Source organism: Sorghum bicolor, chromosome 4, assembly GCF_000003195.3.
Source record: "Sorghum bicolor cultivar BTx623 chromosome 4, Sorghum_bicolor_NCBIv3, whole genome shotgun sequence".
Classification (NCBI taxonomy): domain Eukaryota; kingdom Viridiplantae; phylum Streptophyta; class Magnoliopsida; order Poales; family Poaceae; genus Sorghum; species Sorghum bicolor.
Window position 1 is genome coordinate 53,804,467 of NC_012873.2, and position 6,070 is coordinate 53,810,536.

At 37.9% G+C, this 6,070-nt stretch overlaps 1 non-coding gene across 1 annotated transcript; it reads left to right on the top strand.

Moving 5' to 3' along the window:
* On the top strand, positions 5,659 to 5,740 carry TRNAS-AGA. Its single transcript has one exon. It is a non-coding gene; the product is annotated as a tRNA-Ser (tRNA).

The following is a 6,070-nucleotide window of genomic DNA, read 5'->3' on the forward strand; positions in this document are numbered from 1 at the left end:
ATCTGGACTAGAAACACCTTGAAACCTTTTTTTATGGCTAAACATAAAAAGTTTAAAGGTAGATCTCACTAAATATGACAATGAAACTAAGCTAGAAGGCATTCGTTTACTGCATAAGTGATTAATGGCATGCACGAGGATTACAATAAAACTGAATCCAGTAGGGCCAAGGTGCACTTTTCAGGACAGCCTGTTTTTTCTTCTTGTTTCATATATGTATCCAGTAAGGGCAACCCTCTCCTGTTTCCTCAAAACAAGAAAACTGAATCTATCAGTAGTGACAACCCAAGATTCTGCAATTCGGATTATGTATGTTGCAGGCACTTTTGACTATTCCTACAGCAATCAGCACATATGCACCTATGTGCTCCAATCATCGTGTTATTAGTATTAGGATATTAGAGACAAGGACTGTCTCCCTTGTACAAGCAAAAGGGGAAACTGAGCAAGACTTGCTCTCGCAGGCTGGGTACCCAAACAAATATGTACGTTGCTTTCAGTAAAAATTTCAGCAGCACCTTCCATTGACAATTAGAACTAGTACATGTGTACAATACTATTTCACTATATACTTTGCCTATATAATACAACAAATAGTTGATTGGGGAGACATAGGCCATAAATAAAAGTAACCAATTAACTTTTGACAACCTACATACCTGAAATTTAATAGGCAGAAAAGTTAGTGAATTAAGGTCATCAGGGATCTCCTGAGGCTACTCCCACTGCATTGTATGATGTTGCTCTCATCAAAGCAGCAATTTCATATAGACATATAAATGCAGACAAATAAAACAAATCCATTGCATAGTATATTGGTGTTACTTAGGAACGCTAAATCTGTTAATTGATGCATGTGTTGTGTATATATCACAATAGATCCAAACCAACATGGTTTCTTAGCCTTGAATATTGAGCCCAAATTGTATTTCCATGAAGATACATCTTTCTTCTCTCTCTTCCTTAACTCTATGCTATGTCACAAAAACACTCATTTAATGCATATTATACAGTGCACTGGGAGAGCCTAACATGTAAAAGAAACAAGATAGTTTAGTTAAGGGCACAGTTAAACTCAACATACAGGATGAAAAGACAAACATTTGGTTCTTCTCCCAGATGATTAAGATATATTTCACCAATAAAGAAATAAGACACCAATCGTAAGACCTGCTAACTTATTTCGATTATTTTTTGAAACAATATCTATCATCTATGACTTGTTAATCAAAAGCTCCTTTTCAAGAGACTGGATGGAAATGTCAACAGAGTTAATATTAAACATTGGAATATCAACTTTTTTTTAAAAAAAAAAAATAAACGCCTCTAGTTTGATGGATTTTTTTTTGACATTTATATTAAACGTTGCACGAATAAAATTCTGAAAAACTTCTATTGTTGAATTTTATAGGATATGGCTGCATTGAACTTAAGTTCCAAAAGTATTACTCAAATGTAATCAGAGACCAAAAAACAGCTACAGATTATTGTATAACTTGCTTTCATGACACATCATTGTGAGACAGAAACCTTCAGCATTCATACTATGAAATCGATCACTCATGCAAAAGAAGAGACGCATTCAGTTTTCTATATGCTTCTTAGCGTTTACTTTTTGTTCAACCAATTATTACGAGAAACTTGTTTACTAAGTCATTTTTCTTTTTTTTTTATGTTCGAGCAATAGCTTTTTCTTCGCCATTTCTAAGTGTAATGTTCTCAGTACTGTGTATGGAGGTAAAGACTTGATGAATGGGTTAGAAACTATGCTCAAGGTTTGAACGCATATTGAATGTCATGGCATTCCAAACTGACCACAGCGCCGAAAGACAATGAGGTAACAGAAATATGTTAAAATCACACACATGTGAATATAGTGCAGCTCTACAAATTGCCTGACTGTCCATAAGGCTAACTAGCTAAGGTAGATAGGACAATGCAAGTAAGGAAGCTTAATCAGTGTGTCACAATCAGATAGGGTGATGCCACAGAAAGATTCCACAACAGCTTTTACTTTAATGAGCAGTGATTGGGGTAAAGAACAGAAATTCCATGTTCTTAGTAATTTCTCTCATTCAGTGAACATCAGCAAAGGAGCAAAAAGTACAGGGACTTACAGTGATCACATATCAACCTCTCAAATAACAGATTTCCATTTATTATTTCTCAACCACAGTAAATAAGAGAGGGAGATAAATTGCACAGAAGTCTAGAGGAAAAAGAATCCTGAATTCTTAGTCACAAATCATTTAACTGTAAGTGGGTAGGGATGATGCAGCTAGCCTTGTAGGCCTAATAGATTGAGAGTTTTCGAATTTCAGACAGATGTAATGGCACCTATATTTTTCAACAAACTCTAGATGCATATCGTTCAATTGACAGAAACTCAGACATTTCGTTGATGACTTTTTTTTTTCTAACCCAGGTGCTATTCTTCCCTCAAGGAGGGTTTCAAAGTGTTTGGTGGGAGTGGGACTCAAGTTTTACCTTTCTAAGAAATGAGTGATGCATCAACTCCATTTTATATGCTGTAACAAAAACAGCTGTCAAATATTAGTGCCATGACACCTTTACAAACTAAGAAGATATGCACATAAATCATATTCATCTAGTACCATTCATTTAGACGTGGAATTGTAAGAAGGTATATCCCCTTATTCAGTAAGTGCAAGTTGGTATGCATATGATGCTTTGACACAGGGACATTCAACCAATAATGGAAGAAAGACGGTTTCATTAGCGACATACCTCAGACCTGTTGGAAGCTTACTTGCATTGCCTATCTTCTTCAAAATCAATCCTAAGTCAACAAAGTACTAGCGGGCTAGCGGCCGCCATAACTGGTTAATGAGCAAACATATCATTGATCCTCTAATGAAGGAGAACCGCATATCATATACCATAAGAAGAAATAACTACTGTATCTGAAGGACATGATTATATGCTCATAAATTACCTTGATACAAATTGTGGTGACATATTAAAGAAAGTGTATAAAGAATTATTTTTATAACATAGCAATACAGTAATATATAGTACTATTGCATATAAATAGCTAATAAATCTGCACAGACTAAGCTGACTCAAGGGAAACAAAATTAAAGTACTCCAAACTTTGCTATGGAAAAATGAACAGAATTAAAAAAAAATCAATAGCACCACATCTTTATGTTGCGTGAAACCTTGACAATGCAAATTTCAATAGCTAGGTATTCCACATTTTGCTACTGCCAATTTCAATCATGTTTAGAAGCCACAAGGAATGATCCGTTAGCTGACAACAAATGATGATATCAGTACTACTTATATTTTGAGCTATATAATCACCGTTTTTTTAATAATAAAAGCCAGTAAGGCTACACGTATAGAATGTATGATGTCAAAGAATCTGAAATGAATAATGCATTGCATTTCTATCACGGCACTGGATGGATCATGATTTGACGATTGAAACAATCCGTAGAGATCTATTGTGCATGCACACAATTATTGTTTTGAATTAAGAAGCACATGACATGACATGCTAGCGTAACTTGCGTGTCCGTTACAGGAATTGATGTGTTCTCCAAATCAATTATTATCTATGTATAATAATTCTAAAAGCAAACCATGATGACAAGAATGCTAGCATCGCAACTAACAAAATTGATGTGCCATAAATACCAACTGATCATGTAACATGGTTGCTTGAATAGTAAATTGCACCTAATGATCATTTATTTACTATTAAAGTTTAAAAGAAAATGAACACTGCTTGTCAACTGACTCCTTAAAAAATCAAGCACACAACATAAGTTGTTAAGGAAACATTGACGAAACACTTTGTGTTCATGATCTACAGTCACGTGCTTCCAAATGTTGATACTTTAGAAGAGTGACTAAGGTCTTAATCTTCAGAAGATGTTATAATTCTTGATTTTGGGCTGCTAACTACGACTTTGCTGATTTTAAACCCAATCAAACAAACGATGACTTAATAAAGACAGATGATCTGAAATGAAACTAGCAATATGTCACGCAAATTCAGTTTTAAGCTCTGAGAAGTCAAACTTCAGTTCTTTCTTGTATGAAGTGAACCGGTTGCATAGCTTGCTATTGAATCATTTTATCAGATGACAGTATGACACCAGAAACAACTGTAATAAATAACAATATTCCAAACAGAGTAACAAGAATTTTTCGTTTGCATATTACCAGATACAGTTGTGAGTTATTTTGATGGTTTACAGTTCTTGGGAAGAAATTGGCTCTAACATAAAACTTTTGCTGGAAGATGCAAATTAAAAGCTTACTGCCAAAGCTACAAGAAGTCAAGAGAATAAAGTAGTAAAGTACTGTCACTACGAGAGCACTACCAAGGTCGAATTAATTACAAAGGTTGACTTTTACATTAGTTTACTTCAGGATATATTCTTTCAGGAGGACACTACAAATCTATGGAAGAATTTTTGTTAGAGAAAATCCTTCCTTTCATACACTATGACTTCTGTTGTATATGCTCAGTCTAGTTCCTCAGATCTGGAATACTACATATCATTTGTTTGTAACTAATGTCCTCACATATCGACAATCAACGAGATATCTACGGCTCAGCAGCCACTAGTGTGCACATTCCTGGTAACGTCAAGAAAATCAAGTTGTTATTCATGGCAGAAAGGTGGAATTAGTTGAAAACAGAATTGCATATGAGTTGATATGCGGAAGAGCACAGATAGCAAACACATACACCTCAGAGAGGAAAATCAACATATAAAATAAGCCCAGTATACGACCACTACCTCTACAGATGGTATTGTAATATCATCTTGCCAGACTTGGCATGTGGGTATCTGATCCTATTTGGTCTAGTATTTGTAATCTTCCAATGGCATGTTGTGGGTAAAGCACGTGCAGTGGAATAAGGCAAATGTTCACCGCACACAGGAGCAAGAGCAGTAGTTTCAGCAATAGTTTAGCCAAAACGAAATTGGACAAACTGAAGACACACCCGGGAACGTGATCTTATATTACACCAAAATCCAAGCAAAGCCATCCTTAGGCTGCCAATATATCCTCGTGAATGTCCAGAGAAAGGATGTTACATCGCTGAAGCGAGATTTGGCACTAACACTAGCCTTTTCAGTTTTGATCCCTGACACAAACGAGGTAGCCGTAGCGGAGTGGCACAGCGACCTACCCTACCCTATCAGAACTCGGAACCCCCATTGCGCGCCACGCCTGTCCGGCGGGCTGACTGGGAAGCATCGCGCGTTCCCTGAAGCCGAAGCCACGCCTGACTGAAATAACTGTACCGAGGAGCAGAAGCGTACCTAGCGTAAGGAGGACGAGGGACCAGGCGGCGAGGCCGGGATGGACTCATTGGTCGGCCGCGGCGGAGTGCGGCGGAGGCGAACCTACCGACCCGGCCGCTTCGGTGGACGCGCCAATGGTGGAGGTGGCCAGGTGGGGAACGGAGCGGAGGAAGAGAAGAGGTGAGGTGGTGGGGCGGGAAGCGGCCAGAGTAGGCCCAGCCCAAGAAGCAGAACAGCTGTTTATCTGGGCCCCAATCTCGGCCCTGGGCCCTTTTTGCAGTCATCGCGTATCTACATGCTAGTGCCGCCTTAACATCTAAATATTTATTAGAATATAAACAGTACTAACGACCACTTTAATATCAAAGTGGTCGTGCCGGAGTGGTTATCGGGCATGACTAGAAATCATGTGGGCTTTGCCCGCGCAGGTTCGAATCCTGCCGACCACGGTTTTTTTAGGATTCGCTTCAATTTTTTTAATTATAATCGTTTTTGCCGGCCCAGAGGGCCATGACCCGTTCAATTACTTTGGTGACCCATTTATGATTTATCTATTTTTCTCAAAAAAAAAAACATTTACCTGTATGTTTAGCAATACCTCTACAGCATTCATTTTCCATTCCCCAGTCCCCACCAGAAATCCTTGATGATGCTACTAATTAGATCGTCGCATAATTGATGTCAGGGTAAGTTTGCATAACGCTCATTATAATCCTTCATCGTGCTCCAGTGGACAGGGCATTTTCTGTATTTTACGCTCATTATCAAGATTTCTTTGC